Source organism: Aegilops tauschii, chromosome 2 (assembly GCF_002575655.3).
Source record: "Aegilops tauschii subsp. strangulata cultivar AL8/78 chromosome 2, Aet v6.0, whole genome shotgun sequence".
Classification (NCBI taxonomy): Eukaryota; Viridiplantae; Streptophyta; class Magnoliopsida; order Poales; family Poaceae; genus Aegilops; species Aegilops tauschii.
The window spans coordinates 88,476,858-88,493,530 of NC_053036.3; the positions used below are offsets into that span (position 1 = coordinate 88,476,858).

The 16,673-nt window shown below is 43.6% G+C and overlaps 1 long non-coding RNA gene across 2 annotated transcripts; it reads right to left on the reverse strand.

Annotated features, from left to right (window-relative positions):
- Positions 1 to 3,693: 3,693 nt before the first annotated feature.
- On the reverse strand, positions 3,694 to 5,798 carry LOC109782142 (uncharacterized). Of its 2 annotated transcripts, XR_006671017.2 has the most exons (4): positions 5,491 to 5,798; positions 5,149 to 5,345; positions 4,383 to 4,800; positions 3,698 to 4,145 (listed from the first exon to the last, which is right to left on the reverse strand). It is a non-coding gene; the product is annotated as an uncharacterized lncRNA (long non-coding RNA). The 2 variants fall into 2 exon arrangements; XR_006671016.2 differs by having other exon boundaries at positions 3,694 to 4,145; positions 4,383 to 5,345.
- Positions 5,799 to 16,673: the final 10,875 nt, after the last annotated feature.

Genomic DNA, 16,673 nt, shown 5'->3' on the forward strand with positions numbered 1-16,673 from the left:
GCCACCTACTCCATCTGTCCTAAATTTTGGACAACGCTAACGCTCACACGTGTGGTGGGAGCCAAATTCGTCCACACGCATTATAACATATAGACTGTGCCACGTCACCGCATGCATGCATGTGAGAATCTTTTTGGATTTTCAGTTTTTAAAATGTTTTATCTCTTAAAAGAAAAATTCGATTGAAGATCTGTTTTCACCATTAAATCCCTCGCGACGAGATCTTCGAAACTAGATCCCATATCAATATATTTTGACGAATTTTTTTGGGCTTAAAAATTGCCATGTCTATTGCACATGAATTGCCATTATGTTTACACTGAAGTTGCCATGATTTATTTCAGCTATTTTCTTCTACATTTAAAAGTAAATTTTAACATATTATATAACGGGAATTAAGAAACTAGACTTGCCATGCATCATAAACTAAAATTGCCATGATACATGCACTTAAAATTGCCATGGTTTATACAAAAAAATATTTTCATGGTCGAAGTACTGGAATTGCCATCATCAGAAAACTAAAATTGCCATGTTCTGCAAACTAAAATTGCCACATGTTAACTTTAGTTTAAGCACTATGGCAACTACAGTGTAAACATCATGGCAACTTTTGGGCAAAAAAATTCATCGAAACATATCAACATGGGGTCTACTTTTGAAGATCTCGTCGAGACGGATTTAATGGTGAAAACAGATTTTTAATTCGATTTTTTAATTAGAAGATAAAACATTTTTAAGCCGAAAACCAAAAAGATTTTTGCTGACATCATCTATTCATACGTGGCAAAATGAGTGGTGATGGAGGCGTGTGGGCGATGTGCAAACGCCCACACGTGTGGGCGTTAGTTTTTTCGCAATTTTTTTGTCTTAGATTCGTATAGATACGAATGTATCAAATCTATAGAGATATTAAGCTCCCTTGAATTGAAGCGTTGTGGTGCTTCGAGGATTGTGGGGTCACTAGGGCCCCACACATAAGTGTGTGTTGTTTCATTCTATTTCTTCTTCTTTTTTATTTTAATTTTTTTTCACGTTTTAATTCATAAGCACTTAATAAAATTTGTGTACTTTAAAAAACATAGACATATTTTAAATTCTTCAAATACGTTAATATCTATGGAGATACTAAGCTCCCTCGAATTGAAGCGTTGTGGTGCTTCAAGGATTGTGGGGTCACTAGGGCCCCACAAGTAAGTGTGTGTTGTTTCATTCTATTTCTTCTTCTTTTTTATTTTAGTTTTTTTTCACGTTTTAATTCATAAGCACTTAATAAAATTTGTGTACTTTAAAAAATATAGACATGTTTTAAAATTCTTCAAATATGTTAATATTGATTAAATTTGTGGATATTTCTTAAGTTCATGGTCATTTAAACTTTGTGAACATTTTTTTAAACCATGAATAAATTTAAAAACCATGATTTTTTCTAAAATTCATGATTTTTAAAAGTCATAATATTTTTCAAGTTCCTTAAACATCATTTAATTTAACTAACCTTTTTCAAATAAAAAGAGATAGGCGATTTTTTCTGAGCTAGCAGTGGGGTGAGCGAAAAAAAACTAAACGCACGAGAGGAGCAGGGAGCCAAGTTGGGCGAGCAAGAGGTTCATGTGCTGACCTATGTGAGCGTCACAATAATAATTTCATGGGTTTAACACGAAATAAGAACTCCCAAGAAGCTCAAACAGTCACCACCGGGCTGACACCAAGGCCAAAATGTGCAAAGGCTTCACAACCACACATCAAATAACTCCTCTCTTCTCTTAAAAAAAATACTCCAACATCAACCCAACACGATATATGAAAAAAAACCATCACGAATAAAAAATTGAAACACAAAGCCAACACAGATAAAATCAAAACAAAACAACAATAATCTATAGCTATAAAAAAATATTTTCACAAGTGAGGAATGGCGCGGCGAAGCGCGCGTTAGCCTCTAGTCATCTTATCATAGCTGATAAAGTTGTTTAGTCTTGGTTAGAATATTACTTAAGTCCGCTCGATGCTCGTCGATCGCGGAATGGGCGCGCCAGGTGCCAGGGTGTCGTGGAGCGAGGGATCTCCGAGGGAGCAGGCCACACATCAGCCACATGACCCATCTCGGGTCTTTTTCGTTTTTGTTTTTCACACGCCACCCCGGGTCTTCTGTAAGAAAACAAAAGTCGCCATGTGGATTTGTGAAATGAAATGAATGTTAGATTTTGTTTGGCAGTGGAATTTGTCTCATTTTTGAATTATTATGATCAACAATCGCATACACTCTCCATCCAGCGTTTCAACACATTTACACCGTAAAAATGTTTATCAACCCAAAAATAATGGTGCATTTCTTTTTTACCAATCAAGATCAAAAAGATCTTGACAACATTAGATTCACAAAATCAAATACCCCCTCTGATCTATATTAATTGCCGTTGTTTTAGTACAACGTTTGTACTAAATCAATGACAATTAATATGCATGGATAGGAGGGAGTAATAAAGTATATTCATCTAAACTGAAGAGAAGATATTGGACAACATGGGTAATATAACTAGACATATTCAGCTCCGCAAGTAACATATATACTAGTAAGCTTGCACGTGCAACGCACGTCTTGCATTATACTCTAGTATTAATTTAGTTTTAGGTATTTACAAACATGAAAGAATAAAAACATGTTTATCTTTTTATCCAAATAATTACAAATTACCGAAAAAGGGTTGCCCCCGCTTTATATTATAAAGCAACGACCACACGATACACTTGCTGGGGCCTCAGCACAAGCAAGCCCAAAAGAAACGAAAAAGGAACTAAAGAGAAAATAATGCCAACAACGGCGGATCAACGAAAACGATGAGGACCCGCAACCGCCGCGCCCACCGGAAAATTCCACCACGCTCCTAGCACTCCGGACCGCCGCATACCAAACAACACCTTCAAGAAGGATCGCGACGATGACGACGCTGTTGCCCGGACATGTCCTAGCGTTTCCCCCGGTACGCGAGGGGTGAGGTGGAAGGGGTATGCCCGACGCCCTTCAGGAAGGCACGGCGGCGCCCACGGGCGTCACCGCGTCGGTGCCGGCCCTGCCGACAAGGATTTCTCCCGACCACCCACCAACCACGACCCCAGACGATCCATCCCGCGCCACCAAACACACCGCCCACCAACTTGCGCCACCACGATCGAGCAGTCTCCATCGCTGTCTCACCATGGCTAATGAAACGGGACCGACGGAAACAAGACGACGCAACCAGGAACCAGGAGCGGCAACATCAGCAGCCTCGCGGGAGGGGACATCCTCCACCGCCCCCGGCGGGATCCGGCCGGACGCAGCACAGGGGCAAACCGGGCCACCCCCGGCCCAGCCGAGCCCGAAACGGGCTCGCGAAGCCCCCGTCGCCGCGCTGCAGAAGGCGAGCCACCGTCGCCACCACCCCCAGCACGAGTCACGCCCCCGACCCGCCGGAGACGCCGCAAGCAGACCGGGCCAGGCCCGCCCATACCCAGATCGAGCCCAAAAGGGCCCAGATCTGGGCCGGGAGGCCCGCCGCGAGCCACCGCGCCGCCCCGCCGCCAAGCTGATGATGGCCGCTGTTTTGCTTGGATCTATTCTATGCCAACAGTTCACACAATTTACAATTAACCATGGATGCCCAGGAACGGTCTTAAATATACAAACTCACACACAAATAATTCTACTATCAAGTCCAATCATACAGGGTAATAATAGGGATGCGAAGAAGAGATTATCCATCATTAAAGATATTGTTATCAGTAGTATACATGTTCTATGATGTGTTCACCTTTTGAGCGAATAAGTCTAGCAATGCAAGTGAAGACACAAAGAAAACTTGGAAACCGTCAGGAACTGGTGCCCATGGCAACAAGGCAGGACATGTGTGCATGGCAACACTGCATAGCAGGAGGTACAATTGGATCATATTATGCCAGTACATCAAATGTGCCGGTTAACAGTACAATATTTCTTCCACATTGGAAAACAACCTGACTTTTTTTCCTGAAACATACTTATAATATAACTATAAATAGTAGCCAAGGTTAGTGAAATCATGCCTTGCCGGAATTTTCCTTCTTTCCTATGATAGTGTGACAAGTAAGCCTCCATGACTCCGGTTTCTGACCAAGCCAATGAGCTGCAAAGAGTAGAGTTAATTGAAAACTTTACAATAAAATCATCAAGCAGCAGTCTTCGTGGGTAAATAGTGTTGCAGTACAAAATAGTGTTATATCACGAGGTTGCAAACTTGCAATACATGCATGAGACCACTATAAGACCTCCAGTACAAATTAGTGGCAGATCAATAAAAAATCTGTATAAGCATGAGAGAAAATTAGAAGAGCATCTAAGCATATGTGTGCAGGTCACATACCAAGAATAGGCATAATTAGCACGCACAAGCGTCAGGAGAATCCACCAGTTCTTCAATAAACAGAAAGAAAGCCACCTCCATCCTCTATCACCTCCAACCAATTTTAATGGAATCAATAGAGAAATCAGCATATAGAGATGGGGAGGTGCTGCCGGCGTTGGGGGTCCTGGTGGGAGAGGGGCGGCGCATCGCTGTTTCAAAATGAGTCGATGAGACAATAAAGGTGCAGATTTTAACAGATTAAACAACCAAAATGGTTTAGGATACAAGGTTCGTGACTTCCACAAAAAGAACTCTTTTGGGATTGTAAGATGCATCAGCTCAAATTATGAACTATCATCCCCACAGTTTCCAGTAAAAGGGAAATGATAGGAGACCCAGTAATTCACATTTGCTTCACCATCAAACCTTGAGCATGCTGCAATTTTGTCAACAACTGCACGTAATTTGGCAATTGAATAGGAAAATGGGTTCAAAGACAACACAAGCTATGTAGGTAAAAGGCAGAAAATCACACTGCAATCTTCAATCGCAAATGGAAATAATTTCACCAAAATAAAGAAGCAAGATCAACCAATATTGACTCGACTGGAACCTAAAATAAAGAAGCTCCTATCTAATGAAACATGTACATCTAACCTCAATATTCTTGAATAGTGGAGCAAATCACAATATTCTTGAATAAAAGAAGCAAGATCAACCAATATTGACTCGACTGGAACCTAAAATAAAGAAGCTCCTATCTAATGAAACATGTACATCTAACCTCAATATTCTTGAATAGTGGAGCATTGGGCTCAGTTGTTCAGCCATCTCAGTCTCCCCCATCCTCATGGCTTAGCATAATTAGACCTTAACACAGTGCCAAATGGAAGTCATTTGATTTTTGAAAAACGAAGACATTCTCTCCATCCACTAAGTTTCACAATTCAATCCAGGAATCAACTCTTTTCATGTGGCAATCTATTAAGGCAGAAAAACATCGTCAATCACGATCTCTCAGGGATCTACATACACTTATATGTTCGTTTTATCAAATAAAAAAAAGATAAAATTGGTCCTTCCCAAGCTTATACACGATCAAGTTTAGATCAAAGAACATGTATACCTTTTACATGGAGGATTCAGAGGAAGGGATTCTCTGGAAAAGCCCTCCTCGCGTACGCATGGTGCTAGAGATCTCGCTGTCGAGGGAGCACGGCAGGGAGAAGAGGCACCGGGGAGCGGAACGGAGGAATCGAGGCGCGGCGCGGCAGGCCCGTGAAGTGTGACATGGCGGGAGGGACCTTCAACGGGAGCGCTGGGGGCGGCACAGCAGCGGTGGCGGGTCGGGGGCATGACGGCAGCACGGTGCGCGGCATGCTGCGCGCGGCACGGCACGAGGCCGGGGGCGCGGCGGCTCCTGCTCCCTGTGCGGCTCGGCGGCAGGGGGAGCGAGCGCAGGGATGATGTCCATCTGAGGGTGCGTGATTATAGGAGATGCATTGCGTGATTATACGAGGGTGAGTAATTTTCAATAGATTCCTTTCTTTTCTCGTGCGATTACGGCTGATGCGGTTGCGGAAGCGAGGCCTGAAGTTTCCTCTGCGGTGCGATGGAGTACGGTCAGTCAATCCAAATTATTAAGTACACACGGGAGAATAGATTAGATTAAGATTAACCGTTAGATTAAGTTTAGTGGACCTAATTAGACGGTGATAATGCGTCCGTGTACGTTTTATGGGGTGTTTTTAGAGAAGATCATGTTTGATCTTTTATTAGTAAGTAGAGATGTATCATGCAGCCTCATACAAGTACATGTGAGGTCCAAAAGGTATATTGCATCATAGTTCACTCATACAAGCAATTCCAATTCAATTCCATAAGGCACAAAGGCACCATAGTTCACTCACACTTTGTATTGGCCTGTATTTAGCAATCTCAATTCCAGTAGCAACAAAACACCCTATTATTCCAGTTCCGAACTTTGTCCTTTTTTTTTTCTCTTGGCATGTTCTCACCATGGGGACTGCATTGCACCCTGCAAGTTTTAATAAGTTTCTTATGGATGAGAAACAAAAAATAGAAGGAAGGGAACATAAAAACAGAATAACTCAACCATGTTTGTAATTACACAGCCATGCCAATGATACTAATATATCTAGACCCAATAGCAGATTACAGGTTAGAGTCAAGCCCATGGTTTCATTCACTCATCTCTTGAGACAAAAAAAATCCTCCATATTCTTCTCTACCAATATCGGGCATGTGCGAGAAAATGTAAATGCGTGTACATTTTGGTATAATGGACCAAGTATGCATGTGAAGAGAAGGCAATCCAGATTATCAAAATATGTACAGAAGTACGAATTATTTCAATTCAACAACAATGTCTTATGATGCAACTAAACAACCCTACAAACACCAAAATCAGATTAATAGGTTAGAGCCAACCCCACAGTTTCACTTCTCTCTTGAGACAACAAAATCCTGCATATTACCTCTTCTCTACAAATATAACAGCCATCACACTATATTTTCTGAAGCACAAAACATACTAGACTAGAGGCAATAGGGGTGGACATCTCATATTTTATATGACTATAATAAGGACTTAAATTTTCTAAATGGAAAGGTTTCCCTTTTTTTTCATTTCCCATTGATTACCTCCCACAGAAACTCAACATTCTACTCCAGTGTATTACCCACAAGTATTATGACAGAATAAGAAAAATAGGGAATGGAAGTACAAAACCACGTTTCTTTTTTAGAGTAACTATCCCATGCTCTCCAAACCTCCCCTCTCTTTTTGTCTTACATTTATATGTTAAAATCACTTCTTAACAAGACATGTACCTACCAAGAAGCTTCGTTAAACGGACCCACGATGTGATTAAAGACCAGGCAATCCAGTGATTATTCATATTATACATGAAAAGGCAATGCAAAACGGATATCCAATTCGGTGGCCAGGCTCATCTGCTCCCACTCAGAAAAAGAATCAAAATAAATACTAGAAAAAAAAATTAAAAAATTCCAATTATTTTTTGTGTGATAGATAATTTGCCGCGTGAGGTTCGCTCCAAATTTCAACTTATTTGGACATCTGAGTAGCTCTCGGCAAAAAAGACAAATCGGGTCAGAACAGTGCGTGAACAGTAAACATTTTTACAGACCCCGATTTTGTCTTTTTGCCGAGAGCTGCTCAGATGCTCAAATGAGTTGAAATTTGGAGCGGACCTCACACATCAAATTATCTACCACCCAAAAAATTAGATTTTTTTTTTGATTTTTTGGAGCTGCTCAGATGTTTTGATTTTTTTTTCTGAGCACGGGCGCAGAAACTCCACGTCCCTTGCAAAACTAAACTTCTACAAGAATGGCACCATCAGGCTGCTATGTTAGCTACTAAAAAATTTGTACTTCAAATAGTGCTGCTACAACAAGTGCACCACAAAGCAGCAGGAACAAAAATAGAATTTGGGACATCTTGTAGAAGTGGTTGATACGTCTCCAAAGTATCTATAATTTTTTATTGTTCTATGCTATTATAGTATCAATCTTGGATGTATTATATGCAATACTATATCATTTTTTGGGACTAACCTATTAACTTAGTACCAAGTGTCAGTTGCTGTTTTTTTGCCTGCTTTTGGTTTTCCAGGAAATCAGTACCAAACGAACTCCAAATGCCACGAAACTTTTTGACGATTTTTTCTTGACATAAGAGACCCTAGAAGCTTCGGGAGGAGGACATCAGGTGAAGGAGTAGGCCAGAAGCCACATGGGCGCGCCCAGGTGTAACGCCCACGATGCGGCTATATCTCCCACGTGTCGAGGCACGACTTAGAGGCATAACCGCATTGTGGTTTTGTCGCAAGAAGGGTCATCTTCACACAATCCCATGTAATGAACAAGAATGGATAACGAGAGTTGGCTTACAATCGCCACTTCACACAATACATAAATTAATTCATACATCATCCAAAATCCACACATAGACCGACTACGGTTAAATCCAAATGAAAATAAGATAACCCCAAATGCTAGAGCCCCGATCATCCCAACTGGGCTCCACTACTAATCATCAGGAAAAGAAACATAGTAACGACCACGTTCCTCGTCGAACTCCCACTTGAGCTCGGTTGCGTCATCTGCACTGGCATCGTCGGCACCTGCAACTGTTTTGGTAGAATCTGTGAGTCACGAGGACTCAGCAATCTCACACCCGCGAGATCAAGACTATTTAAGCTTATAGGAAAGGATGATGTAATGAGGTGGAGCTGCAGCAGGCACTAAGCATATATGGTGGCTAACATACGCAAATGAGAGCGAGAAGGGAAGCAACGCAACGGTCGCGACGCTAGAAATGATCAAGAAGTGATCCTGAAACTACTTACGTTCATGCATAACTCAAGCCGTGTTCACTTCCCGGACTCCGCCGAGAAGAGACCATCACGGCTACACACACGGTTGATGTATTTTAATTAAGTCAAGTGTCAAGTTCTCTACAACTGGACATTAACAAATCCCCATCTGCCTCATAACCGCGGGCACGGCTTTCGAAAGATAATACCCTGCAGGGGTGTCCCAACTTAGCCCATTATAAGCTCTCACGGTCAACGAAGGATAAACCTTCTCCCGGAAAGACCCGATCAGTCTCGGAATCCCTGTTTACAAGACATTTCGACAATGGTAAAACAAGACCAGCACCCGCCCGAATGTGCCGACAAATCCCGACAGGAGCTGCACATATCTCGTTCTCAGGGCACAACGGATGAGACATCCTACGAGTAAAACCAGGCCTCAAGTTTCCCTGAGGTGGCCCCGCAGTCTACTCGGTTCGGACCAACACTCGAAGGAGCACTGGCCCGGGGGGGGGGGGGGTTAAAATAAAGATGACCCTCGGGCTCGCGAAAACCCAAGGGAAAAAGGCTTAGGTGGCAAATGGTAAAACCAAGGTTGGGCCTTGCTGGAGGAGTTTTATTCAAGGCGAACTGTCAAGGGGGTCCCATAAATCACCCAACCGCGTAAGGAATGCAAACTCAAGGAACATAATACCGGTATGACGGAAACTAGGGCGGCAAGAGTGGAAGAAAACACCAGGCATAAGGCCGAGCCTTCCACCCTTTACCAAATATATAGATGCATTAATTAAATAAGAGATATTGTGATATTCCAAAATATCCATGTTCCAACATGGAACCAACTTCAACTTCACCTGCAACTAGCAACACTATAAGAAGGGCTGAGCAAAAGCGGTAACTTAGCCATTCCAACCGGACCTTTGCGAAGCTTTCCGCAAGCTGAATCTCCAAGTTGTTCCTCAAGGCTTTCTTGCCGACCTCTTAGTCTCTTCTACTTTGGAAGATCAAATTCGTGAGGCACAACTCCTGGATACCATGGTGAAGAAGGTGAAACGTGGTATCGACAAGGGTCTTTCCAAATACAAGTGCTATCGCATTGATGACAGAGACACTTTATTCTTCGAGGACCGGATTGTGGTTCCTAAAGGTGATCTAAGGAAAGTCATTATGAACGAGGCGCACAATTCTCTTCTTTCCAATCATCCTGAAAGTACGAAGATGTACCATGACCTCAAGCAGTCCTATTGGTGGACTCGAATGAAGCGAGAAATCGCCCAATTCGTGAATGAATGTGATGTCCGTCGAAGGGTGAAAGCAGAACACCAATCACCAGCTAGTCTCCTCCAACCTCTTGCTATCCCAGAATGGAAGTTTGATCATATTGAAATGGACTTCGTGACTGGATTTCCCAAGTCCAAATGCGGAAATGATGCTATCTTCGTTGTCATCGACAAGCTTACTAAAGTGGCTCATTTCCTTCCAATCAAAGAATCTATCACAACAGCTCAGTTGGCAGAGCTATACACCTCCAGGATTGTCTCCTTGCACGGCATTCCACAATTGATTTCTTCAGATCGTGGAAGCATCTTCACTTCTAAGTTCTGGGACTCCTTCCAGAAGGCCATGGGCACCAACATTCGCTTCAGCACAGCTTTCTATCCTCAAACTAGTGGTCAAGTCGAGCGAGTAAATCAAATCCTTGAAGATATGCTCAGGGCTTGTGACATTTCCTTTAGCATGAAGTTGGAAGATTGTCTTCCATATGCCGAGTTCTCCTACAACAACAGTTTCCAAGCGAGTTTGGGCAAGGCCCCATTCGAGATTCTATATGGCAGAAAGTGCCGTACTCCTCTCAATTGGTCAGAGACTGGTGAACGCCAAATTCTTGGCAACGACTTAATCACAGAGGTTGAAGAGATGTGTAAAGTCATCCGTGAAAATCTCAAAGCCGCGCAATCGCGCCAGAAGAGTTACTATGATAGCAAGCACCGTCACTTGGCTTTCGAGATCGGAGACCATGTCTACCTCCGCGTCTCCCCAATGAAAGGCACTCGTCGCTTCGGTATCAAAGGGAAGCTTGCCCCTAGATACGTGGGTCCTTTCAAGATCATTGGCAAAAGAGGCGACCTCGCCTATCAACTTGAGCTTCCCTCCAACTTCGTGAACGTGCACGACGTGTTCCACGTGTCACAGCTTCGCAAGTGCATCAAGACTCCTGAGCGCACCATCAACTTCGAAGAGATTGACCTCCAAGAAGATATGTCTTATCATGAGCACCCCATTGCTATTCTTGAAGAAACTGAGCGCAAGACTCACAACAAGTCAATCAAATTCCTGAAAGTGAAGTGGTCGCACCATTCCGACCGAGAAGCCACCTAGGAGCGCGAGGACCACCTCCGTTCCGAATATCCGGAGTTCTTTCAGTCCTAGATCTCGGGACGAGATCCTCTCGTAGTGGTGGAGTGTTGTAACACCCCGGATGTAACTTTCCATATTTGTAACTCCAACTCTTGCCATTTTCGGCTATGTGTTATGATATTCCCTCCGTGGTTGGGTTTTGTTTTCGTTTTGTTTTTTTGTTCATGTCATGCATCCCATATCATGTCATCATGTGCATCTCATTTTCATATGCGTTCGTCTCATGCATCCGAGCATTTCCCCGTTGTCCGTTTTGCAATCCGACACTCCCACGTGCACCGGCGCACCCCTCTTGTTTCTTTTCGTGAGCGGGTGTTAAACGTTCTCGGAATGGACTGAGGTTTGCAAAGTGGCCTTGGTACACCACCGGTAGACCACCTGTCAAGTTTCGTTCCATTTGGAGGTCGTTTGATGCTCGAACGGTTAACCGTGTAACCGCAAAGGCCTTTTGTGTGTTGCAGGAAAACACCCCTTCAAAACAGCCCAACAACCCATCTAAGTCACTTCCATGCTCTCCGTCGTCGGATCACGATCGTGTGGGCGAAAACCGCATAGTTTCCCATCTTGGTAGAAACATCGGGAGCAACCAAACTAGAAGTCATAAGCTTTCCCGGAGAAACAACTTGCATAACTTTGGATAAAATCTCTGTGTCAACATTGTGCTTCGATGCAAATGGGAATGACATGAAAGAATGCGATGCACCAGTATCAAATAAAACTTTTGCAGGAATATCATTAACTGAAAGATTACCCATTATCACATTAGTAGATTCCTCCGCTTGAGCTGCATTCATCATGTCCACCTTAGCAGACTTGGGATTATGATTGACCACCGCATTGCTCCCATTATAGGAGTTATGGCAATACTCCCGAACTCCCGCCCCAGTACTGGGTGGCGTCGAGGTGATCTCACCAACAACTGCATAAAAGAGATTTTCGATGTCGGCGAAAACTCAGGTATTCCAGAACTGCAACGATAAAATTGTGACGACAACACGTCGGAGCTCAACTCCCCGGTACACTGCCACAACCCCTAAATGTCAGGAGGCACCAAGAACAATGTTCTCGTCACAAAACCATCGGAACGATTCCAAGATACTCGCGTGATCCTAAATTTTTTTTTAGTGAAATCTGAGGAGAGAAGAGTCAAAACTTCTATGTTAGGAGGCCTCACCAGAGTGACGAAGGGACTGAGGAATAAAAAGTATCCTACTCTCCGATATATATAATCCTAAGACTCAAAACATTTTTGTTCTAGACTCAACAACGCCAGCGATTCGATCAAGCAGGGGCTCCTAAGTCGGGGATGTTGGGTAACGTAGCAATAATTCAAAATTTTCCTACGTGTCACCAAGATCAATCTAGGAGATGCTAGCAACGATAGAGAGGGAGTGCATCTTCATACCCTTGAAGATCGCTAAGCAGAAGCGTTACAAGAACGCGGTTGATGGAGTTGTACTCGCAGCGATTCAAATCGCGGAAGATCCGATCTAGCGCCGAACGGACGGCGCCTCCACGTTCAACACACGTACAGCCCGGGGACGTCTCCTCCTTGTTGATCCAGGAAGGGGAGAGGAGAAGTTGAGGGAGAACTCCAGCAGCACGACGGCGTGGTGGCAATGGAGCTCGTGGTTCTCCGGCAGAGCTTCGCTAAGCACTACAGAGGAGGAGGAGGAGTTGGAGGAGGAGAGGGCTGCGCCAAGCCAGGGGTGCGGCTGCCCTCCCACCCCTCCACTATATATAGGGGCAAGGGAGAGGGGCCCGGCCCCTTTAGATCCCATCTGGTGGGAGGGGCGGCGGCCAGGGAGGGTGGCTTGCCCCCCAAGTCAAGGGGGGCGCCCCCTCCAGGGTTTCGTCCAACCCTAGGCGCATGGGCCCTAGGGGGAGGTTGGCGCCCAGCCCACTTAGGGGCTGGTTCCCTTCCACCTACAGCCCATAAGGCCCTCCGGGGCAGGTGGACCCTCCCGGTGGACCTCCGGAACCCCTTCGGTGGCCCCGGTACAATACCGACATACCCCCGAACACTTTTGGTGACCGTATGATGACTTCCCATATATAAATCTTTACCTCCGGACCATTCCGGAACTCCTCGTGACGCCCGGGATCTCATCCGGGACTCCGAACAACCTTCGGTAACCACATACTATTTCCCATAACAACTTTAGCGTCACCGAACCTTAAGTGTGTAGACCCTACGGGTTCGGGAACCATGCAGACATGACCGAGACATCTCTCCGGCCAATAACCAATAGCGGGATCTGGATACCCATATTGGCTCCCACATGTTCCACGATGATCTCATCGGATGAACCACGATGTCCGGGATTCAATCAATCCCGTATACAATTCCCTTTGTCAATCGGTATGTTACTTGCCCGAGATTCGATCGTCGGTATCCCAATACCTCGTTCAATCTCGTTACCGGCAAGTCACTTTACTCATTCCGTAATGCATGATCCCGTGACTAACTACTTAGTCACATTAAGCTCATTATGATGATGCATTACCGAGTGGGCCCAGAGATACCTCTCCGACATATGGAGTGACAAATCCCAGTCTCGATTCGTGCCAACCCAACAGACACTTTCGCAGATACCTGTAGTGCACCTTTATAGCCACCTAGTTACGTTGTGACGTTTGGTACACCCAAAGCACTCCTACGGTATCCGGGAGTTGCACAATCTCATGGTCTAAGGAAAAGATACTTGACATTAGAAAAGCTCTAGCAAAACGAACTACACGATCTTGTGCTACGCTTAGGATTGGGTCTTGTCCATCACATCATTCTCCTAATGATGTGATCCCGTTATCAATGACATCCAATGTCCATGGTCAGGAAACCATAACCATCTATTGATCAACGAGCTAGTCAACTAGAGGCTTACTAGGGACATGTTGTGGTCTATGTATTCACACATGTATTACGGTTTCCAGTTAATACAATTATAGCATGAACAATAGACAATTATCATGAACAAGGAAATACAATAATAACCATTTTATTATTGCCTCTAGGGCATATTTCCAACAGTCTCCCACTTGCACTAGAGTCAATAATCTAGTTCACATCACCATGTGATTAACACTCAAAGTTCACATCGCCATGTGACTAACACCCAAGAGTTTACTAGAGTCAATAATCTAGTTCACATCACCATGTGATTAACACTCAATGAGTTCTAGGGTTTGATCATGTTATGCTTACGAGAGAGGTTTTAGTCAACGGGTCTGCAACATTCAGATCCGTGTGCGCTTTACAAATCTCTATGTCATCTTGTAGATGTACCTACCACGCGCTACTTGGAGCTATTCCAAATAACTGCTCTACTATACGAATCCGGTTTACTACTCAGAGTCATCCAGATTAGTGTCAAAGTTTGCATCGACGTAACCCTTTACGACGAACTCTTTTACCACCTCCATAATCGAGAAAATTCCTTAGTCCACTAGTTACTAAGGATAAGTTCGACCGCTGTCATGTGATCCATTCCTGGATCACTATTGTACCCCTTGACTAACTCATGGCAAGGCACACTTCAGGTGCGGTACACAACATAGCATACTGTAGAGCCTACGTCTAAAGCATAGGGGACGACCTTCATCCTTTCTCTCTCTTCTGCCGTGGTCAGGTCTTGAGTCTTACTCAATACTCACACCTTGTAACACAGCCAAGAACTCCTTCTTTGCTGATCTATTTTGAACTCCTTCAAAATCTTGTCACGGTATGTATTCATTTGAAAGTACTATTAAGCGTTTTTGATCTATCCTTATAGATCTTGATGCTCAATGTTCAAGTAGCTTAATCCAGGTTTTCCATTGAAAAACACTTTTCAAATAACCCTGTATGCTTTCCAGAAATTCTACATCATTTCTGATCAACAATATGTCAACAACATATACTCATCAGAAATTCTATAGTGCTCCCACTCACTTCTTTGGAAATACAAGTTTCTCGTAAAAACCCAAAATCTTTGATCATCTCATCAAAGCGTACATTCCAACTCCGAGATGCTTACTCCAATCCTTAGAAGGATTGCTGGAGCTTTGCATACTTGTTAGCATCTTTCAGGATTGACAAAACCTTCTGGTTGTATCACATACAACCTTTCCTCAAGAAAATCGTCGAGGAAACAATGTTTTGACATCCTATCTGCAAGATTTCATAAATAATGCAGTAACTGCTAATATAATTCCAACAGACTCTTAGCATCGCTACGAGTGAGAAAGTCTCATCGTAGTCAACTCCTTGAACTTGTCAGAAAACATCTTAACGACAAGTCTAGCTTTCTTAATGGTGATACTTACCATCATTGTCCGTTTTCCCTTTAAAATCCATCTGTACCCAACAGCCTTACGACCATCAAGTAGTTCTTCCAAAGTCTACACTTTGTTTTTATACATGGATCCTCTCTCGGATTTTATGGCCTCGAGCCATTCGTTGGAATCCGGGCCCATCATCGCTTCTCCATAGCTCGTAGGTTCATTGTTGTCTAGCAACATGACTTCTAAGACATGATTACGTACCACTCTGAAGTAGTACACATCCTTGTCGTCCTACGAGGTTTGGTAGTGACTTGGTCCGAAGTTTCATGATCACTATCATAAGCTTCCACTTCAATTGGTGTAGGTGCCACAGGAACAACTTCCTGTGCCCTGCTACACACTAGTTGAAGTCATGGTTCAATAACCTCATCAAGTCTCCACCATCCTCCCACTCAATTCTTTCGAGAGAAACTTTTCCTTGAGAAAGGACCCGTTTCTAGAAACAATCACTTTGCTTCCGGATCTGAAATAGGAGGTATACCCAACTGTTTTGGGTATTCTATGAAGATGCATTTATCCGCTTTGGGTTCGAGCTTATCAGCCTGAAACCTTTTCACATAAGCGTCGCAGCCCCAAACTTTTAAGAAACGATAGCTTAGGTTTCTCTAAACCATAGTTCATACGGTGTCGTCTCAACGGAATTGCGTGGTGCCCTATTTAAAGTGAATGCGGTTGTCTCTAATGCCTAACCCATAAACGATAGTGTAATTCGATAAGAGACATCATGGTATGCACCATATCCAATAGGGTGCAGTTATGATGTTCGGACACACCATCACACTATGGTGTTCCAGGCGGTATTAGTCGTGAAACAATTTCCACAATTTCTTAATTGTGTGCCAAACTCGTAACTCAGATATTCATCTCTATGATCATATCACAGACATTTTATCCTCTTGTCACGACGATCTTCAACTTCACTCTGAAATTACTTGAACCTTTCAATAATTCAGACTTGTGTTTCATCAAGTAAATATTCTTAGCATCTACTCAAATCATCTGTGAAGTAAGAACATAACGATATCCACTGCATGCCTCAGCACTCATTGGACTGCACACATCAAATGTATTACTTCCAACAAGTTGCTCTCTTGTTCCATCTTACTGAAAACGAGGCCTTTCAGTCATCTTGCCCATGTGGTATGATTTGCATGTCTCAAGTGATTCGAAATCAAGTGAGTCCAAACGATCCATCTGTATGGAC